The sequence below is a fragment of the Talpa occidentalis genome, unplaced genomic scaffold (assembly GCF_014898055.3).
Source record: "Talpa occidentalis isolate TD23 unplaced genomic scaffold, MPIMG_talOcc4v2.1 talOcc4.4, whole genome shotgun sequence".
NCBI classification, from domain to species: Eukaryota; Metazoa; Chordata; class Mammalia; order Eulipotyphla; family Talpidae; genus Talpa; species Talpa occidentalis.
Genome location: NW_023604295.1, coordinates 87907958 through 87930189, shown reverse-complemented (window position 1 = coordinate 87930189; position 22232 = coordinate 87907958). Strand labels below are relative to the sequence as shown.

The 22232-nt window shown below is 40.0% G+C and overlaps 1 pseudogene; it reads right to left on the bottom strand.

Moving 5' to 3' along the window:
* Nucleotides 1-481: 481 nt before the first annotated feature.
* Nucleotides 482-20544, bottom strand: LOC119258189 (sorting nexin-2-like; annotated as a pseudogene).
* Nucleotides 20545-22232: the final 1688 nt, after the last annotated feature.

Here is a 22232-nt window from a genome sequence, read left to right as displayed (position 1 = left end):
AACTCTGCCATTCTATTTTAACAGTCAAAAATATCAGAGTTTGGCTGAATAGTGTTGTAGGGTAAGTCATTTTCAGGTTTTTCTGCCCTCCTGCCATTGGGATTGCTCCACCTGGTGGGGCACCTGCATTTGGTATATTGTTAAAAGCTATGTTGTTTACTTCTGTGGGCCATGCAGCAGTACTGATATATTGGCCAAGGGTAGCAGAGGCAAAAGAGGTAGGAGAGAGAAGGGAAGAAAAAGGCCGGGGAAGCCCAGAGTGAAGACTTGCCGGGGTCTTGGAGGCCTGCCAGCCTCCTGGCCCCCTGGCACCCCTGCCTACCATGTATCTGATTGCCGCACTACATGTGAAAACCCTATAAAAGTCTGAGAAAGCCACCCAGGGCTCCATGACTATCCTTTACCTGGTCTGCTCACATCATGGAAAACCTGCTTAGTGGCCAATCCTGATTCTGCTGCCTCAGGAGTCGTGGGCTGGTCTTCACTGGCCTTCTCCTCTTCCAGGCGAGGTATCTTCCCGCAGCTCCCAGGCCTTGTCCACCTCCTGTGCTCCTGCAGCATCTCCAGCTCTTCCAACAGCTCCTGGAATCTGGTCATCACTGTGCTGCCATGGTACGTCCAGCGTTGTCACAGGCAAACACAGTCTGCTACTCCTCAGTCCCTCCTGAGATCTTTGGAGGGCACCATACCTGTCTGTATTGGAACATCCTGTCGACTTACGCCAATTGTAGGGGCAGGATGGGCACAGTGCAGGATATCTAGGATCCAAGCAGACTGGGTAAAGGAAAGTCTTGGAACCCTCAGTGGGTTCCTCAGGCTTTTATTGAGCTTTACATATAGAGCAGCAACCAGATACACAGCAGGCAGGGGTTTCCAGGGGCCAGGAGGCCAAGAGGCCTCCAAGCCCCTGGCAAGCCTTCTGGCTGGGCTTCTCTGGCTTCTTTCTTCCCTTCTCTGCTTCTTTTGGTGACTACCTCAGTACTCCTCCCATGGCCCGCAGAAGTAAACAAGACAGTTGGCAACACTATAACAACTGCAGGTGCCCCATCAGGCAGGATAATCCTAATAGTGGGAGGGCAAAAAAGCCGGAAAAAAACATTTACCCTACACTCAGCCATTTTCATTTACTTTTACATATTACCTATGTTGCAACAGGGAATTTAAGTCAAACAAACCCTAAACTATTAACTGACCCATTACAGAAAACATTTGCTGGCTCCTTTAAACCATTCACACCCTCCCACCATTAGGATTTCCCTGCCTGATGGGGCACCTGCAGTTGTTACCTTGTTGTGTTTACTTCTGTGGGTCATGGGAGGAGTATTGAGATAGCAGCCAAGAGAAGCAGAAGCAGGAAAGAGGCAGGAGGAGGGGAGAAAGAAAGCCAGAAGAGAGAGAGAAAAGCCCAGAGTGAGGACTTGCCAGGGGTGTGGAGGCCTACTGGCCTCCTGGCCCTGCGGCACCCTGCCTGCCGTTTACCTGTTTGCCACACTACACATAAAAGCGCAATAAACGCCAGAGAAAGCCACTGAGGGCTCTAGGACTCCTCCTTTACCGGCTCCGGTCTACTTGGATCATAGATAGCCTGCTCTGTGGCCATCCTGCCCCTACAGGGCACTTGGGAAAAGAATTTGCCAATTTCTAGTAAGATTAAAAATGCACGTTTATTATTCCACAGCATATCCATTTCTAGGTATGTATCCAGAAAAATTTTCTTATTTGTGTATAAAGAGAAAAAGTCGAGCAAAGAGGTTTATAAACACAATTTTTTCAAAAGGAAAAATTAAGAACATTCTGTGTATCCATTGTTAGGAAAATACATTAATAACATGTATTTTATTAATGTGATAATCTCATGAATAAAATGAGCTAGATATGTCCTTATGATCAGATCTTAAAAGTAATGGTGAACAAAAAAGTAGGGTGTATAAAATGGTGTATAATATGTATTTGTAATATAATATGTCAAAGTATAAAAATAACAAGAAAATATTATCTATAACTTGTTATTACACATAAGAACAGAAATTACATGAAAACATAAACTTAAAATATATATACCAGATTTGTGATAGCATGCACTCTGAAGAGACAAGAGAATTAGGATTGGGGAGAGGTGAAAAGGGATAGCAATTTTTGTCACTTTTATGTCTCATACCCAAAACAAATAAAAAACAGAAAACAAATATAATACAATGTCAACATTTTTTTGTTGTTGAATATCTGCTTATATTTTATGTGGTTTAATTTTTTTCCTTAAATTCTCCTCTAACAGCTGGAGGAAATCAAGATGGATAAAGTACACAGACTCATAGAAAAGTGAAAATGATCTACAAGCAGATGGTACTGAATAATCTCGTAACTTATTATAGCTATTTTGAATTCTTATCTATGTTATCTCTAGACCTTATTCTGAAAGTCCTGTGTCTACTTTGGTTTTACATTGGAACCAGAGTCATCTCCACCAAGTCAATAACACTTCAGCATTCAATGACATTTGCAGTAGTCGTGACCACACTTTAAAATAATACGGGAGAGGGCCTCTCAGGTGGCACAGTGATTGAGTGCTGGGTTGCAAGGCTGCCTGCAGCCTCTGTAGGGCCGGTTCGATTCCCGGCCGCCGGCAAATGTCCCACATGGCGCACAGACCTCTCCTGCCGCCCGCTGCTCCCCTCAGCAGTGTACTTCGTCAGTCTGCCTGTTCTGCTCCCTGCTCTGGCTCTAGTGAATTCTCTCACCCTCCCGTGCTTCTGACTGTTCCCAGTGCTTCTGTAAATAAATAAATAAATCTTTAAATAAATAAATAATAAGGGAGAAGGTAGTATATTTTATTTCAAAACATAATGACTGGAGAGGGCGGAGCAACATGGCGGCGAAGAGACGCTGCGAGTAAGATCTCCCATTAAAAAAAGTTAATAGGGAGGAAAAGCGGCAGGTCCCAGTGAGAACTGGGACACGGAAGATAAACGGGTGACTCCAGCAAACTACCCGAAGAAGAAAGTGGCCATAAAAGAGGACCAGAAGGGAGGGAAGCGCAGAACCCTGCTCCCCTCCCCCGCCCACAGAGGCGGCACTCTCCGACCGGCAGAGAGGAGGGAAACAACACACTAAAATGACCAACAAGAACAAACGACGCAGCAAGCGGGACTGGGAGTGGAAAAGAACTATTGCCCCCACCACACCCCGTGAACGGGAGCTGAGGCGAACCCTGCAGGATCCGCCGCGGCGGTGAGCAAACGGCTCCGGGCGCCATTACAGAAGAACAAAGACCCCGGGAGACGCGCACACAGCCCGGGCTGCCGGTAAGCTTGCGCGGGAAAGCGGGCGCGCTTGGCGCGCTTGAAAAGAAAACGCGGACCGGGATCGCAGCTGCCCAGGTCCCCCCGCCTGCGACCTAGGCTTGCGGGGAGACGCACGGAGGCCCTCACGGGGGGGGGGGGGTGAAAAACAGCCCCCCAAGGACAATAGGAGAGATCTCTGGCGCCACCTAGCGACAAGGAAAAAAAAGTCACTAACACCCCATAGAACAGGAAATTTCTTAAGACTGCTTGAAAAGGGCAGAAGGCTTCTGGAGGACCCAGTGGCCAGCCGGGAAGTTAGCCCACCCCACGCCAGGCCCCTTACGACCAGCCGTCTGAGCCCACAGAGGGAGCAGGCACCCACGTCAGGGGCAGACCGGGGGCACAGAAGAGTGTGCCTGAAACCGGAGGCGCAGGGACTGCATCCCGCTTCGCCATTTTAGAACAGGGACATTTCTTCAGTAAAAACTGCCTAAAACCAGCAGAAAGCTCCCCCAGAAGACAGAGATGGCTCCTGGAAGAGCCAGAGGGGAGCGGAGAAGTTCACCCAAGATGCCAGTCAGTCCGAGCAACACAGTGTCCCAACGCATACGACAAATTAGAAAACAGACAGTAGGGAGTAGAAGAACCACACGCAACCTAACAACTCCTCAGGAAAGAAGCACACCACAAAAAGAAAACCACTCCCCAGATTGCAACGACAGCAACTTGGAAGAACTTCTGAGCCTTCCAGAAAGAGAATTTAAAATTGCCATGATTAAAAAAGTGATAGATCAGAAGAAGGAAATTGAGTCCCTAAAGAGGGAAGTAAAAGAAATGCAGGAGATCAAAGAATTAATGGAGGAACTAAAGAACTATGGGAAAAGCAATGAAAGCAGAATAGATGAAATGGAAGAACGAATAAGTACTCTTGAAGACACAGAAATAAAAAGAACCAAAACAGAAAAGGAAAGAGAAGTACGAGGGAAAAAGAATGAAAAAGACTTCGGGAACTATCTGACTCCATGAGGAAAGGAAATATAAGAGTTATAGGAATTCCAGAAGGAGAGGAGAGAGATGTAGGAACAGAGAAAATATTCCAGGAGATAATTGAAGAGAACTTCCCAAATGCGAAGAAGGAGCTGAAAATTGATATACAAGAAGCAAGAAGAACACCAAACTTCCACGACGAAAGGAAAAACACAGCAAGACACATAATAGTAAAGCTCCCAAGAATCCAGGACAAGGAAAAAATAATGAAGCTGACAAGAGGGAAGACACAGATAACATTCAAAGGAAAACCAATCAAGCTGACATCAGACTTCTCTGAAGAAACACTACGGGCAAGGAGAGAGTGGAGGGACATAGTCAACAGACTTCAAGAAAACAGATGCCAACCAAGAATACTCTATCCCGCAAAGCTCTCTTTCCTCCATGAAGAAAGAATATGGACCTTCCCAGACAAAGAGAAACTCCGGAATTTCATTACGACTAAACCCCCACTCCAAAAAATACTACAAGGAATCCTAAAGCCAGAACCTCAGAGGGACGAATAACAACGAAAGAAGACCAAAAAAAAAAGTTATTAAAAGAATAAATAAATAAAATCAAAGGAAAGACAAACATAATGGCAAATACAGATGCTAACATATCAATATTAACTCTAAATGTAAATGGACTAAACTCTTCAATAAAAAGACACAGAGTTGCAGCCTGGATTAAGAAACAAAACCCAACCTTTTGCTGTCTCCAGGAAACACATTTAGCTACAAAAGATAAAAATAGGCTCAAAGTCAAAGGATGGAAAACAATCCTACAAGCAAATGGGCCAAAAAAGAAAGCAGGAACAGCTATACTTATATCAGATAAAACAGACTTCAAACTCAAAAAAATAAAAAGAGACCCCAATGGTCACTACATTATGATCAAGGGGACAATACTTCAAGAAGAAATAACACTCATTAACATATACTCACCAAACGAAAGAGTACCAAAATATATCAGACAACTGTTGTCCTCTCTGAAAACAGACATCAGAGAAAACACATACGTAGTGGGAGACTTCAACACACCACTATCAACAATGGATAGATCAACAAGACAAAAAATAAGTAAAGAAACGAAAGCTCTAAATAAGGACCTAGAGCATTTGGGCTTAACAGACATCTATAGAACACTAAACCCAAAAAAAACGGAGTACACATTTTTCTCAAGTGCACACGGATCATTCTCCAGGATTGATCACATACTGGGGCACAAGACAAACATCAACAGATACACCAAGATTGAAATCATTCCAACCATCTTTTCTGACGACGAAGGCATCAAACTAGAAATAAATCATAAAAAGAAGGCAAGGAACTATCCTACCTCATGGAGATTAAAAACCACACTACTGGAACACCTCTGGACTAACGAGGAGATCAAAGAAGAAATTAAAAAATTCTTTGAATTGAATGACAAGGAGGACACCAATATCCTAAATGTATGGGATGCAGCAAAAGCAGTAATAAGAGGAAAATATATAGCAATAGAAGCTCACAGCAAAAAACAAGAAAGAACTCAAAGAAACAACCTAATCTCAAAGCTCAGAGATCTAGAAAAAGAACAACAAAAAAACCCCAAAACCAGTAGAAGAAAAGAAATAATAAAAACCAAAGCAGAAATAAATGAAATTGAAACTAAAAAAAACAATCCAAAAGATCAATGAAACCAAGAGCTGGTTCTTTGAAAAAATAAATAAAATAGACAAACCCCTAGCCAGGCTCACAAAGGAAAAAAGGGAGAAAGCACAAATACACAGGATCATAAATGAAAGAGGAGAAATCACAACGGACACAGCAGAAATCAAAAGAATAATCAGTAACTACTATGAACAGTTATATGGAAACAAGTTCAACAATCTAGAGGAGATGGACAAATTCCTACAACTCTACAATCACCCAAAGCTAGATAAAGAAGAAATAGAACACCTAAACAGACCAATTACAAGCAGCGAAATTGAAATGGTAATCAAAAACCTCCCCAAAAACAAAAGCCCAGGACCTGATGGATTTTTGATGAATTCTACCAAACATTCATTGACGATTTAGTGCCTATCCTTCACAAACTCTTCCAAAAAATTGAGACGGAAGGGACAATACCAAACACGTTCTATGAAGCCAATTTACACTAATACCAAAACCGAATAAAGACAACACAAAAAAGGAAAACTACAGGCCAATCTCCCTAATGAACACTGATGCAAAAATCCTCAATAAAATTTTAGCTATCAGAATCCAACAATGTATCCATAAGATAATTCACCACGACCAAGTTGGATTCATTCCAGGGGCACAAGGATGGTTTAACATCCGAAAATCAATCAACGTTATCCAACACATCAACAAAAAGAAATATAAAAACCATATGATAATATCAATAGATGCTGAGAAAGCTTTCGACAAAGTGCAACACCCATTCATGATAAAAGCCCTTGAAATTCTTGGGATACAAGGAACATACCTCAACATCATAAAGGCCATCTATGACAAGCCAACAGCCAGTATCATTCTCAATGGTGAAAAGCTGAAAGCAATTCCATTAAGATCTGGAACAAGACAAGGATGTCCACTCTCACCACTGCTTTTCAATATAATACTGGAAGTCCTAGCCAGAGCAATAAGACAAGAGAAAGACATCCAAGGAATCCAAATAGGAAAAGAAGAAGTCAAACTATCACTATTTGCAGATGATATGATAATATACATAGAAAACCCCAAAATCTCCACAGAAAAACTAATTCAACTCATCAGTCAGTTCAGTAAAGTGGCAGGATACAAAATCAACACGCCAAAGTCAGTAGCCTTCCTATACACAAACAATAAATCTGAAGAAGAAGAAATCAAAAAAACCATCCCTTTTATTATTGAAACAAAAAAAATCAAATATTTGGGAATAAATCTAACAAAAGCGGTAAAGGACCTATACAAAGAAAACTATAAAACACTGTTAAAAGAAATAGAAGAAGACACAAAGAAATGGAAAGACATCCCCTGCTCATGGATTGGAAGAATAAACATTATTAAAATGGCCATCCTACCAAAAGCAATATACAGATTCAATGCTATTCCAATCAAAATCTCAATGGCATTCTTCAAAGAAATAGAACAATTATTGATGAAATTCATATGGAATCACCAAAAACCCCGAATAGCCAAAGCTCTACTGAAAAAAAAGAAGGGAATGGAGGCATCACACTCCCAGACTTCAAACTCTACTACAAAGCCATAATCATCAAAACTGCATGGTATTGGCACAAGAACAGACATACAGACCAATGGAATCGAATAGAAAATCCAGAAATAAACCCACAGATTTATGGTCAGCTAATCTTTGACAAAGGAGCAAAGACTATGCATTGGAGCAAAGAAAGTTTGTTCAATAAATGGTGCTGGGAAAACTGGGTTGCTACATGCAAAAGAATGAAGCTTGACCACTACCTCACACCATACACAAAAATCAACTCAAAATGGATTAAAGAACTAGACATAAGACCTGAAACCATAAAATACATAGAAGGAAATATAGGCGAAACACTACGGGATTTGCATATCAAAGACATCTTTACAGACACATCACCCAAAGCAGTGATAGTGAAGGCAAAGATAAACAGCTGGGACTACATCAAATTAAAGAGCTTCTGCACAGCAAAAGAGACAATAACAAAAACAAAGAGAAACCCCACCAACTGGGAGAACATTTTTGCACCCAACACTAATGATAAACGACTGATCACAAAAATCTGCAGAGAGCTGATGAGACTCAGCAACAACAAAGAAAATAACCCAGTCAAAAAATGGGCAGAAGAGCTAAAAAGAAACTTCTCTGAAGAGGAAATGCAAATGGCCAACAGACATATGAAAAAATGTTCAACATCACTTGTAATCAGGGAAATGCAAATCAAAACTACCATGAGATACCATCTCACACCAGTGAGAATGGCACATATTAAAAAAACTAGCAACAACAAATGTTGGCGAGGGTGTGGAGAAAAAGGAACTCTCCTGCACTGTTGGTGGGAGTGCAAACTGGTCCAACCACTATGGAGAGCTGTGTGGAGATTTCTGGACCTACTAAACATAGAGCTTCCATATGATCCAGCAATTCCACTCCTAGGTATTTACCCAAAGGACACAGAAACATCAATTCCAAAGAGCACCTACACCCCTATGTTTATAGCAGCACTGTTTACAATAGCTAAGCTTTGGAAACAACCCAAATGCCCAAAAATAGATGACTGGATCAAGAAGATGTGGTACATATATACCATGGAATATTACTCAGCATTCAAAAAAGATAAACACATGAAATTTGCAGCAACATGGATGGCGCTGGAAGGGATCATGCTCAGCGAAATAAGCCAAAAAGAAAAAGAAAAATACCGGATGGTCTCACTCATAGCAGGAATCTAGAAAACTTAAATAAGGGACCGGGAAAATGAATATAAGAAAGTGAAAATCAAAATCAACAAAAAACTATGAACCAGAGACACTTTTTTGGGGGTGGGGGGCGGGAGGGGAAGGATTGGGGTCAGAATGGGGCGTTTGCAATTGTATGGGGGAATATAAAAATAAAATTTATTATTTAAAAAAAAAATAGTTTTAAAGTTTTAAAGCTTGGTGTAGGCCAGAGGTGAGAGGGGGTAAAAAAACAAACAAACAAAAAAAAAAACATAATGACTAAGTAAAACAAGAATCACAAAGTTTCTGGGACAAAAAGAACTAGGTAACTTAGGTGATTGTTGGTTATTAAGGTGATAATTTACAGATTCTATCCTGATAGCAATCCTAATATCAACTTTCAGAACAGTCATCTACATTTCATTAAATTCTACAAGCAAAATTTTAAATGACACCCTATCCACACACACACACACACACACACACCACATGTATGCATAAATAGGTGTGTTATGTGTATTTATGTTTGTGGTCATTTAAAATATTATATATATATATATATATATATATATACACACGCATACATTTTCAAGTCATGTATAGCTTAGCAGTTACAAACACAAATACTAGATTTAGAACGCTGAGGTTTGAATCCATCTTATGCCATCTACTATTTATGTGACTTTAAGGAAGTTTTTAGTCTATTTTAGTCATTTAATTATATCAGTTATCCAGTCAAAAAATGGGCAGAAGAGCTAAAAAGAAACTTCTCTGAAGAGGAAATACAAATGGCCAACAGGCATATGAAAAAATGTTCAACATCACTTGTAATCAGGGAAATGCAAATCAAAACTACCATGAGATACCATCTTACACCAGTGAGAATGGCACATATTAAAAAAACTAGCAACAACAAATGTTGGCGAGGGTGTGGAGAAAAAGGAACTCTCCTGCACTGTTGGTGGGAGTGCAAACTGGTCCAACCACTATGGAGAGCTGTGTGGAGATTTCTGGACCTACTAAACATAGAGCTTCCATATGATCCAGCAATTCCACTCCTAGGTATTTACCCAAGGACACAGAAACATCAATTCCAAAGAGCACCTACACCCCTATGTTTATAGCAGGACTTTTTACAATAGCTAAGCTTTGGAAACAACCCAAATGCCCAAAAATAGATGACTGGATCAAGAAGATGTGGTACATATACACCATGGAATATTACTCAGCATTCAAAAAAGATAAACACATGCAATTTGCAGCAACATGGATGGCGCTAGAAGGGATCATGCTCAGCGAAATAAGCGGTGCTGGAAGGGATCATGCTCAGCGAAATAAGCCAGAAGGAAAAAGGAAAATACCGGATGGTCTCACTCATAGCAGGAATCTAGAAAACTTAAATAAGGGACCAGGAAAAAGAATAACTATAAGAAAGTAAAAATCCAAATCAATAAACAACTATGAACCAGAGACACTCTGTGGGGGGTGGGTTGTGAGGAGGGGAGGGATTGGTGTCAAAATAAGGGGGTCGCAATTGTATGGGGAATATAAAAATTAAAAGAATATATTAAAAAAATAAAATTACCAGAAAGTAAAAAAAATAATAATAATTATATCAGTTATTTAGTCTTTGCATTTTATATCTGTAAAATAAGAAGAATAAAAGTATCTACTATACAAAGCAATTCCACTAACTAAAGGGTAAATATATATAAAATGGAAAACTTGAAAATGCTTAATAAATGTTGGAATTTTGTATATTTCTTTTTTTAAAGATTTATTTATTTATGCATATAAGAGCTGGGGTATAGGCCAGAGATGTGGGGTGTGAGAGGATTCACCAGAGACAGAGTGGGGAGCAGAACAGGCAGAGGTACTGATATACACTTCTGAGGGGAGCAGCGGGAGAGACAGGAGAGGTCTGCTTCGCCATGTGGGTTGCTCCCTGACCGGCTGGGGATTGAACTCGTGCTGCAGAGACTGCGGATTGCTTCATAGTGCAGTGCCCAACCCCTTGTGCCACCAGGGAGGCCTGGAATTTTGTGTATTTCTGTAATACATTCATTTAATAGATAGCCAAATGTCAGTATGACATTTCTCATCCATTGAACATGATGATGATGATGATGATGATGATGATGAAGAAGAAGAATGTGAAACAACCAAAACATGGACACTACAAAATCATTATTCAAGTCAGTAGTCTGCTAGATATGTGTTGTAATACATTAAGCCTCCATCATTTTTGACACTTGGTTTCAAAACATAGCACAACTGTCACATCTGCTTGCATAATGTAATAGAGCAAAATGGGAGTTTCCCTGAGTCATGGCTTTCAGGAGGCATAGTTCTGCAAAGATCAAGTGGCTACACTGATGGACAACCAAATGCCCAGACACCCTAAAATTGAACTTGCTGGTTAACTTTCTCTTCTGTGAAACGAACCATCCCAATACCCTTTATCTTTTCTTATAAATGTAGTCTAATTTAATTTTTACTTTTGTTCTTTCCTAGTCCTGAGTGTATATATTAAAATGTTATGAACTTCCACACTGAATAGGGGGCCCAGCTCCTTTCCAATGCATGTGCCATATTTAATTCCACCATTACAGACAGACCAAAACATTACACTTCCAAAAATAAGAAAGCTACAGTGTCCTAAAGGGGCCTCTGATGCACCAGATTTCTAGCAATTATGGTTTAATATTAGCTGGTATGCAGCTATGTGATTAATTCATAGTAAGTAGCCTTATGTACATATAATTGAAAACTATAATGCACAATAAATTTTCTGAAGATACAGAAAATATATAGTTGTAATTCCATATGCCTTTTTTTGATGAGTATAAATATGGATTCCCTAAATATTTATTTTCTATGCATGTTTCTTTGGAAACAACACAGAATAAATGTGACAGAAATAGTCCACTAGTGAAAAAAAAAAGTAGATAAAAAGATCCTTGTATCTCAATACATTAATGTGTCAACTTTGGGTCTACTGAACAGCATATTCAAACCTTTCAGCCAGAAATAAGAGGATCAAAGATAATTTAGAGTTTCATCAAAAGCAATACCACTCACCAAAACAAAGACTTTAACTTCAAAACTGCATCCAATTCGGGCCTCCCCGGTGGCGCAGTGGTTGAGTGCTGGGCTGCTGAAGCTGCCCGCAGCCTCTGCAGCACCGGTTCCATTCCCGGCCTCTGGGCGAGGGTCCCACATGGCGCACAGACCTCTCCTGCCATGCCCACTGCTCCCCTCAGCAGTGTCCTCCGTCTGTCTGGCTGTTCTCCTCCCCGCTCTGGCTCTGGTGAATTCTCTCACCCTCCCGCACTTCTGACTGTACCCAGTGCTTGTATAAATAAATAAATAAATAAATAAATAAATGTTTTTTTTTTTTAAAAAAAAAACTGCATTCAAATCATTTAGCAATAAGCTAAAATCTTAGCTGAAATGACTCTTTGGGATCTGAAAACTACCAGGAGTGCCTCCCTCTGTTTTAGACACATTTTTCTTTCAAGTCTTTATTAGAAAGATTTTTCCATTCAAACCATCTTATTTTATGTGTTGCATTCTGCCAGCCAACCACCATGACATTTTCATAGCTAACCTTCAGTAATCAATGAGCATGCAAAAGTAAATATGCAGTTAAAGAGAAGGAAGTGACAGCTTTTATTAGAGAACATCAGAGATGATTAAATTCTATGTTTGCTAGTCATGTTAAGGTGTGGCATTGCTGTGCTTAGTTTTCTTTTTCATGAAATATATAGTGGGTTTATTTAAATGGTTTTAAATGATTTTGCTGTGGAGTTCAGCATAACTGGAACTTCCAAGATCTTCTTAACAGACGTAATCTTGCTAAAGCAATGGCTTTGACTTCAGGTAAGAATACCTACCAGCATATTCCCAGGTGGTTTTTTTTTGTTGTTGTTGGTGTTGTTGTTGTGTTTTGGTTTTTTTTTTGTACTAATGATTCTACATACAGGATAGCAGTTTTAAAATCTTTTATTCATTCTTTCTCAACTCTTCCCACTTCTTTCTGAATTGTTTGAGAGGTCATTCAAAATCTCTTCTCCTTATAATTTTGGCTCCCACTCTCTTATTTCATTTTTAGCTGGCTGTATTTTTATGATTTGTTAGCAATCACCATTTCTGCCTCAGTTTCACGTTTTTTAAAGATTTGTTTATTTATGCATACAAGAGCTGGGGTACAGGCCAGAGGTGCGGGGAGTGAGAGGATTCACCAGAGACAGAGTGGGGAGCAGAGCAGGCGGATCTACTGAAATAGAGTGCTGAGGGGAGCAGCGGGAGAGACGGGAGAGGTCTGCTGGGCCATGTGGATTAGCTCCCTGGCAGGCCTGGGATTGAACTAGTGCTGCAGTGGCTGCAGATAACTTTATAATGCTACAACTTAACCTCTTGCGCCACCAGGGTGGCCCAGTTTCACATTTTTTGAGCAAGGTAATTTGAGCATCTTCCCTTTTATGCCAACAATTCATTTGGTCAAACACACTTTCCACTGCAGCAATAAGATGTATGTAATCATTAAGCAGTTCTGAAAACATATAAAAGTCAGCAAAAGTTTGTTTTTATTGTAATTGGTGTATCTTCTCCCAAGCTTGGCAAGCTCAGACAAAGTTCTGGATAAAGCAATATGATGCTAGGAATTTGCTAACATGGCAGCACTCTTAGCAAAGGCAGCTGTGTTGGCTGGAAGTTCTTTTCTAGGACAGACCAGGGCTTCAACACTGCATGAAGTTTCTTAAGCTGCTGATACAGATTTTCAAATTGTTGTTACTTTTCTTCAGACTAGGTATCTGATTATTTCAGCTTGATTGTCACTTTGTTGATATTGTTCCCCACCTCCAATATCCCTACTCCACACAGAGCCTGTTTATCAGCTGCTCTATACAGCTCTGAACTTTCAAAGAACTACCTTAAATCAGGATACTGTAGCAAAGTTTGATGTTTCACTGTTCTTTGAAGATACCTTTCAAGAGCTGCTCTTGTTTTTTACAAATTCAGTGGGTAATGAATCTTCTTACTCACTGTGACATTAGTTATGTCCATTATACTCTTTTCTGGAGCCAGTGGCACAATATAACTTACATGTGAAAATGTGCTTGCCAATTGGCTATGCAAAACAAGAAAGTTACTGAATCTTATTTCAACTGAAAATTCACACTTACTGAATATTGAAAGAGAAGTCTTTGTTATTACTGTACATGCCATATAAGCATTCATACCACCGCCAGCTTTCTCTGAATATGATACACCAATTTTTATATCAAACATATCTCTGTTTGCTGCTTCTTCAGTCTCCTCTTGGGATCTATCAAACGTGACAGGAACAAACATACTCTGATTCAATTCTGGGAGCAATGAGCATAGCAGAGGTCATGGGCATGACTGCAAGAGAAGGCTCTGAGGACAGGATAGGTTCCCAGAGACAAACTTCTGTGGCTTATACAAAAAGATCTTCACTGTCATCATCTAGTAGAACTTCTGCAGGTTTTGGACCATTGGAGTTTGTATTTATAGCTTTTGCAGGAAGACTAGCTGGTTCTGGAGATGACAGACTTGTCTCTAGGATGATGAGACAGTGATGGTGAACAGTCCTGTTTGTCCTCCAGTTCCTCAAAGATGGTGGGTTTCCTGTCCCCAGAGGCAGGGGTTCCTTCTTGTCGATGACGGCCCTGCTTGTATTTAGTACCAATAGCATATACCACTTTTCCTACACTGTCACAGCCTGTGTATTCCTATCCCTAACCACCAGTATGAAAGTATTTTCCACAGTGGATATTTATCGAGGAAAGAGCAGCAATGCAGTTTTTCCTTCCACGAGGCTGTGTGGTAAGAATATTAGATAAATTATTTGATGAAATCAGCTTCTCCACTGCCTTTTCCAATCCTGGGTTCAGCCCTTACTGTGCAAATAACAAGAACTGACTAGCAATTGTAGGTCCTCTTGCTTCATCTTATGTTGTGTGTTTGTAAGTAGATACTTCTTATGCTTCATAGTCTGTGACTATGACCCCAAACTTGAACTCAACAATCTTGAACTCATATTTTAAACACAGGTAGAAAACAATGTTCTCTTTAACTCTCTGTAGGGTAAATGATTCTCACACTTTTCTGCCCTCCTGCCATTAGGATTGCCCTGCCCGATGGGGCACCTGCATTTAGTACATTGTTCTAAGTTGTGTTGTTTACTTCTGTGGGCCATGGCAGCAGTATTGAGATATTCGCCAAGAGAAGCAGAGGCAGGAGAAAGAACAGGAGAGAGAAGGGGAGAAAGAACGCCAGAGAGCACAGAGTGAAGACTTGCCGGGGACTGGGGGTTCTGCCAGCCTCCTGGGCCCCTGGCACCCCTGCCTGCCATGCACCTGGTTGCTGCACTACATGTAAAAGCTCAATAAAAGCCTGAGAAAGCCACCAAGGGCTCCAGGGCTGTCCTTTACCTGGTCTGCTCAGATCATACAGATCCTGCTCAGTGGCCCATCCTGCCACTATACTCTCCCTTTTGAGTATTTAAAATTGGTTTCCTGTGAATTGAGTTGTTCTTTAAGGGCAACACAAACTCTTTTTCAAAAAACACTTTGCCTACAAAGACATGTGTCATAGGTTCTTATCTGAGTTGAAAAAAGGAAAGCCTGATAAAATGTCAACAATGGAACAAAGCTTCAGGAAACACAGTGTAATATGGTAACTTTAATTATCTGAGAGGCATTAAACCATGACCAAGCAGTGGTGAGTAATAAGGGGTGTCATGCACCTTGTCAAAAGGGGAAACTCCAGGAATGCTCTGCCCTCTCAATTAACCTTGAAAGTAAATGGGAGCTTCTCTTTTCTGGCCATAGGAGAGGCGTTGCCCCACAGGTTCAAAGGTGGGGCTCAATGGAAGCAAGATACTGAGGGTGGCTGGTGCTCTAGCTTGGGGAAATCATTCAAACTGCCTCCCAAAAAGACATTTCCAGAAAGCATCAGAAAGGATGAGGTTCATGTAGCAGGTAGAAAAGGCACTTACAGGGGGAGAAAGTCCTGCATCAGCCATGGAGAGTCATTAGTCACTTTCTGTGGCAAAAGGGATCCCGAGAGTCCCCCTGGACTCTGGTGGGTCTGGGATGGCCTTGGATGTATGCTTCTCACTACACGTGGCTCTTCCATCTTCAGTCATTTCTGTGTGCATCTTATTTGCAGATGTTTTCCTGAAATCACAACCCAAACATTATAAAATGAAATATACAGTGATTACCAATGGCCTAAATTCTTTTAGACATTCTCATTTAATTCAATTCCACAGACATCTAGTTCAGTGATGGTGGCACAGGGACTTGCACTCTACTGGGAAGGTAGGATCTTGCTACAGCTAAAGATTCTAGAACCAGACTTCTCCGGGCTTGAATCCCAGCCTTCTGTATCCTTAAAGTGTGACCTTGGGCAAGTTTCTGTGCCTGTGTTTTGCCATCTACCACCACAAAGAATATAATAATTCTAGCCCCCTAGAAGGTTATTAGGTAACTAACTGTTATAAATCATATCAAATGCCTACAATGATGACTGAGATATTGTAAGAACTAAATAAATCCTAGTTAATATTTTATGGAAGGTCATAGATTTGTGGTGACTACAACTGCACAAATAACTATTGTAATGCATGAAAAACTCTGCCACCTAATATGTGACATAGAACAAGTATTACCCAGGCAGTCTTACCAGGGAGGCAGGAGTCAGAGGAGGAGGCTGTTTGAAAAGACCTGTGGGTTGGGGGAGGATTCTCAAAGGTAGTAGGAAAGAGACATTTAGGTTTCAAGAAAAAATGGCAACTAAAATTAGTATTTGATTTAATGGCCGTTTAAAGTAATATAACCACTGATGCCAAGCTTCAGGAGAAGATTGTAAAACATGGAAAAATACCAAGCTACCCCATCTCCCCATCCCAAGGAAGGAGCTGAATTGACCTGCTGAGCCTCTCTATCAGCTGCTGCGTGGTGATGCAAGCAGTCTTCAGGAAGACAAATCTCAGTGAAGAGACTAAACTTTAAGGTCATGGCCTGTGCTCCCATTTATTTCTGACTTCCCTAAGTCACATAGTGCCTTGGGACCACTTCATTCTTTCTCCTTCTTGCCCCCTTCCTCTTCTTCCCTCCCATGTTTTTCTACCTAATAATATATTTGAGAAGAATGACAAACAACAAAAAATCATCTCATTAAAATACAAAATGCCCTGTGGTTTAATGATGACTAAACAAGAAATAAAAATCAAACCAACAGAACATAACTTTTTTAATCCTCACATGGACCAGCTTACTCAATCTCAAAATTAATGATTTCAGACACATTAATTTAATCATGTCTGACCCTCGGACTTGATAATAATGTTTTATGGAGAAGTAAATTGTGACACAGAAGCTATTTGCCTGATACAAGTCTATGAATCAGCATTAGAGTCATTGAACAGCCTCCAAGAGAGGCCCTCTGACTGTAGTAGGAGCCAAAAGTAACTTACTATTCATTCTGTACTGAGACCTTCTGCTACATGCACTAATGGCTCTGGGAGCTCCCCAGAATTATAGAACTAAGCTGTAGAAAAAGCCCTAAACACGTGTTAACAGCCTGGAGAAGTCCTCCAACCTTAAAATATCCCAAAGTAAATTCATATATTCATACATGTATGTGTGTGCATATATAGACACATGTATTCTTACTTTGTGTATGAATGACTTGAATATATAAATAATAAATAAACAACTGATTCGAAAATGGGCAGGGCTTCCCTGGTAGCGCAAGGGGTTAGGATGGAAACTATGAAGCCATCCGCAGTCCCTGCAGCATGAGTTCAACCCCCAGCCAGGGAGCTACCCACATGGCACAGCGGATCTCTCCTGACTCACCCGCTGCTCCCCTCAGCAGTGTATTTCAGTCAGTCTGCTTGTTCTGTTCCCCACTCTGTCTCTGGTGAATTCTCTCATCCCCCACACCTCTGACTTGTACCCCAGTTTTTGTATGCATAAATAAATAAATCTTTAAAAAAAAGAAAATGGGTAAAAGATTTTAACAGAAAATTTGCAAAAGAAAAAAGGATATATACAAATGGTCAGTCAGCACATAAGAAAATAGGATACTCGATATCAGTAATTATCAGGGAACCATGAATTAAAGCCACAAGAAAGTGAAATTAAAAAGAGTCACAATAAAATGTGTTGCCAAGCTTGTAGAGCAACCGGAACTCTCTTATATTGTTGCTGAAAATGTAATATGATACACCTGGTAGAGAAAACAATATGACAGTTTCTCACAAAGTGTCCCAGTGACCCAACTATTCCATTCTAATTGTTTACGAGAAAGAAATAAAATTTACCCAAGAGAAATAAAAATTTGTCCACACGGTCTTGTACACAAAATTTTCAGAGCATTTGTGTTGTGTGTATCCCAGTGGTTCCACCTCCTAGAATTCATGCCTCTGTGTAATACCGATGAGTGTGGGCTGAAGCTGGAAACTTGCCTCTAACTAACAATATGAAAATGAGATCAGACTTTAAAAAGACTTCCGAGATTCGACTTTAAAAAGACTTATTTTACTCTTGTCTTCTTTGCTGTTCTGAAGCCAGTGGCCATGTTTTGAGCTCTGATGATGCCTCCATGACAATGTATTGAGGGAGGCTGTTGGCTAACAGCCAGGGAGTAGCTGAGGCTCAGTCCAATGCCTGCAAGGAACTGAATCCTACGAATTGCCCTAAGGATGGGCGTGAGCAGCCTGGCCAACACCCCTGTGGCATATATATGGGAGAGCTTGAGACAGGCACAATAGCTAAGCTAAACCCAAATTCCTACCCCACAGAAACTGTGAATGATAAATGTTTCCTTTATTAAATCACTGCTTTTCAGATTTTCTATGCAGCAATAGATACCTAATACATATCCATGAAAGTTAAAACTTAAAAACAACAGAAGAATGATAAACATAGTGTGATATATTCATGTAATGGAATACTACTTGGCAATACATGAAACAAATTTCTGATAGATACAACAACATAGATGACTCTAACACCATGAATTCATCAAAACAAACTACAAAGAAAGGAAAACATGCAGTAGATTCCATTTATACGAGAATCTAGAAACAACAAAACATACTGCTCATGTAAATCAACAATTATCCAGTCTGGGAGGTAGGGGTTGATACAAAAGAGCAAAGGCAATTTCTGGGGTGATGCAATAACTCACTGAACTGTAAAAATAAAATAGGTACATATTTATATTTTATCCCATGCAAGCTAAACTTCAATTAAATTGAGTTGCAAAGTTAAACTAAATCTCAGAGCAAACAGTAAGCATAAGTTGATAACAGTTTTTTAAATATATAGGAAATGAGCTGATTCTTAGCAAATAAAACCGAAATTGAACCAAGAAATAGAAAACTGAAATGTACAACTGCCATATGAGCAGATTGAAAAGACAATTAAAGAACTACCCAGCAAACAGATGGTCAAACTGCCCAGAGAGGAAGGCGTTGTCGGAAGAATGTTTTACACATGTCTGGCACTCTTTGCCTCTGCAAGTCCTAAAGGAGAGCGATTCAACCAACTCTATGTTGAGGAATACTGAGATTTCAGAAGTCTAAGCTTCAGTGTTGCAAAGCTGAACTCTCAGCATCTGTAGATGAGAAGGGGAAGATTGATGGGAACAGAGCTTTTCCTCTGAGGTACCTTCACCCCCACAGGCGAAGCCTCTGGGTCAAGGGTAGAGACTGGGTGGAGGGTGGAAGTTAGGGAAAGATGTTCCAGGAATGTAGCCTCCTGCCAGTCTGGAAGTCCAAAGGAATGTGGCAGGTTACTTCTCTGCTGGCCTCCTCCACTCTCCACATGGCACAAATGTTTCTCTTGGCTTCCTCCAAGTCTGGGAAAGCTCTAGCTTTCAGACAGTTTCTGTAACTTCCTGCAACTTAGACCTGGAAAATGCAGAGCCAAGGAGCATTTATGTGAACAGCAAGGAGAAACCAGGACCAGGGTTGCTATCCCAGCAAACATGGGTGAGTTCCAACTCAGCTGTTATCATATCCCTCTGCTCTCAAATATATCTCTTTCAATGCCCACACAAAGAAAAGTGAACATCAGAGAATTGGGTCAGACTCTACAAGACAATAGCTAAAAATCTACAACTGCATCATAGGAACTTTTCAGTAACTTCCATAGGTTATTTCTGTGAAACTTCCTCCAGATAGAAGTACACATTATAAAGTAACTGGTATGGAAATCAAACAGATTCATCACCTGGGGTCTGCTGTTCAGTAATTTTGTGGCCTCAGTTTTCCATCTCTAAAATGTGAATGATTTTATCACTTCTTTGACTGGTTGTTTTGAGAATAAACAACATAATATATATCAAATAACTGATTCTGTTCCTGGCTCAGAATAAGGCCTCAATAAATGTTAATATTTTGTTGCCCAGTGTCCACTGACCACTGTCAACTCACACATGGCCAACAGGAGTGTGCAAGCAACCCACTCTGTCCTGCTAAACATTCCCCAAACCCCCTTACTAAAAGCCATGGTGAAATTTGGAGACACCTTATATGTTCTACAAAGGACAGTTCAAACCAAATTCAGCTTAGCAAGCATTTGTGGAGCACATCAAGCTCCTCATAGACAGTGAGAGTCAAAGATGATTTCTTGCTAGTGTGTCTTAAATCAACAATATATTATTGATTCATGACTCTGTGCGTTGACCACTTAGCTGGCTTGTTTTCATGCAATGACATACCAGAAGAACTGTCTGCACCAGTCATCCAAAGCTTCTTCATTCACTTGCTGGATGTCCATTGCCCTTCCATGTGGCATCTTTCTCCAGCAGAACAGTCTAGACTTCTTACATAGTGGCTGAAGATGCCAAGAGAAAGGAAACATTTACTCTCAATGATCTTAAAACATAAGTCTAGAAATGACCTGACTCTCTTCTGCCATATTTGATGGAATATGAAGGAACTACAGGTCAGTCCAGATTCCAGAAAGAAGAGGGACAGACTCTACTTCTTAGTGGGGGCACACAGGGAAGAAACTATTTATTAGTGGATATCTTTGGAGAGGAGATACTATTAATATTTAGGATATATACATTCAATGTGGATATAAATATACATACTTATATATTTTCAGTTGATAATTTTTCATCCAGGTACATGATAAACACCATAAGACTTGAATTCCTACCACTGTAAATGACTCCACAATAAAAAGTAAATTCAGCGAATGCATCAGAACATTTTCCTATTGCTTGTAGTCAGTTTCATCATCTTGGGACTCTTTTCACCCACAAATTTCATCCTCCATGTAACTGACATTTTGCAACTCATTCTGTCTTCAGAGTAAAAACTGAGGCTTCTGGTCGCTCAAATCAACAGCCTGCTCTTATACCCATCTCATGATAATGCCATACATCCTTGTATTTTCCCCATAATCAGTTTCCAATGAGTTCCAGCCACTCAGGTAATCTTCCATCTAGAAAATGTCACACAATTTAATAGTTTCTTAATACTTCTTTAATGCACTTAACTTAGTTTGTAAGTTTTTGAGAAACTATTGAATTACTTCCTATCTTCCTCCCTAAGGCCTTATTTGTTTATTCTCAAATAGTCAGGTGCTATTTATCTTGAACAAAGATCTCTGTGCTAGCACATATTAGGTGTTCAACAATAATCTTTGAATGAGTGAATAGTTCTTTCTATGAATATTTAATGCTGAAAGAAGGTAAATCCCATTAAAATGGAAAGAAATTTTAGAAATTCATTTTCAAAAACATAGTATTTGATTTTAAAATGTCAAAACTTCAAATCTTAAAGCTTAAGAAAAGGGGAATTATTTGATTCTGTGACTTAAGCCAAATCAATAGATGAAGTACTCTTTAAAAACCCCTCCAAAGTCACAGATATGACCTTAGATATTCTAGGCTCTATTGAAGGGATATGTCCAGGCTTCAACTCCCACTTACCATTCCAGACCTTCCTGCTCTGTTTCCACATCTCAAATTATTTCCAGTTGCCTCAGACCTAGTTACCCAATCCTGTTTAATGGATGTTACTACTGTAGTGTCCTTTGGCTTAAATCTTAAAATCTCCCTTAACTCTCTAACGCCCTTAGGCAACGTCTTTCAAAAACCTTTCCTGCCTTACGTCAATACCCACACTGTACTAAATCTAATACCATGTTGTCAACATATTCAGATATAAACTTATTTTGTTTTTGTGCTCCCCAAAGTGGAAACAAAACTGACAAGAATCTTTTATTCTTACTCTTTTGGGAGCACCATTGATTTGCAACATTATATAAGAAGCATAGCTTCAGACATCAATTAATATATATACCCTGACATACACACCGCTGAAGTTCCACCACTATCTGATTGATTCTTTCTATCCTACCCTTTCTTTTTCTTCTGAAAAACTTTAAAGGTAAAGAAAATACTGTAATAAACTTTTATATACCCATCATCATGTTTTAATTATTATTAACTT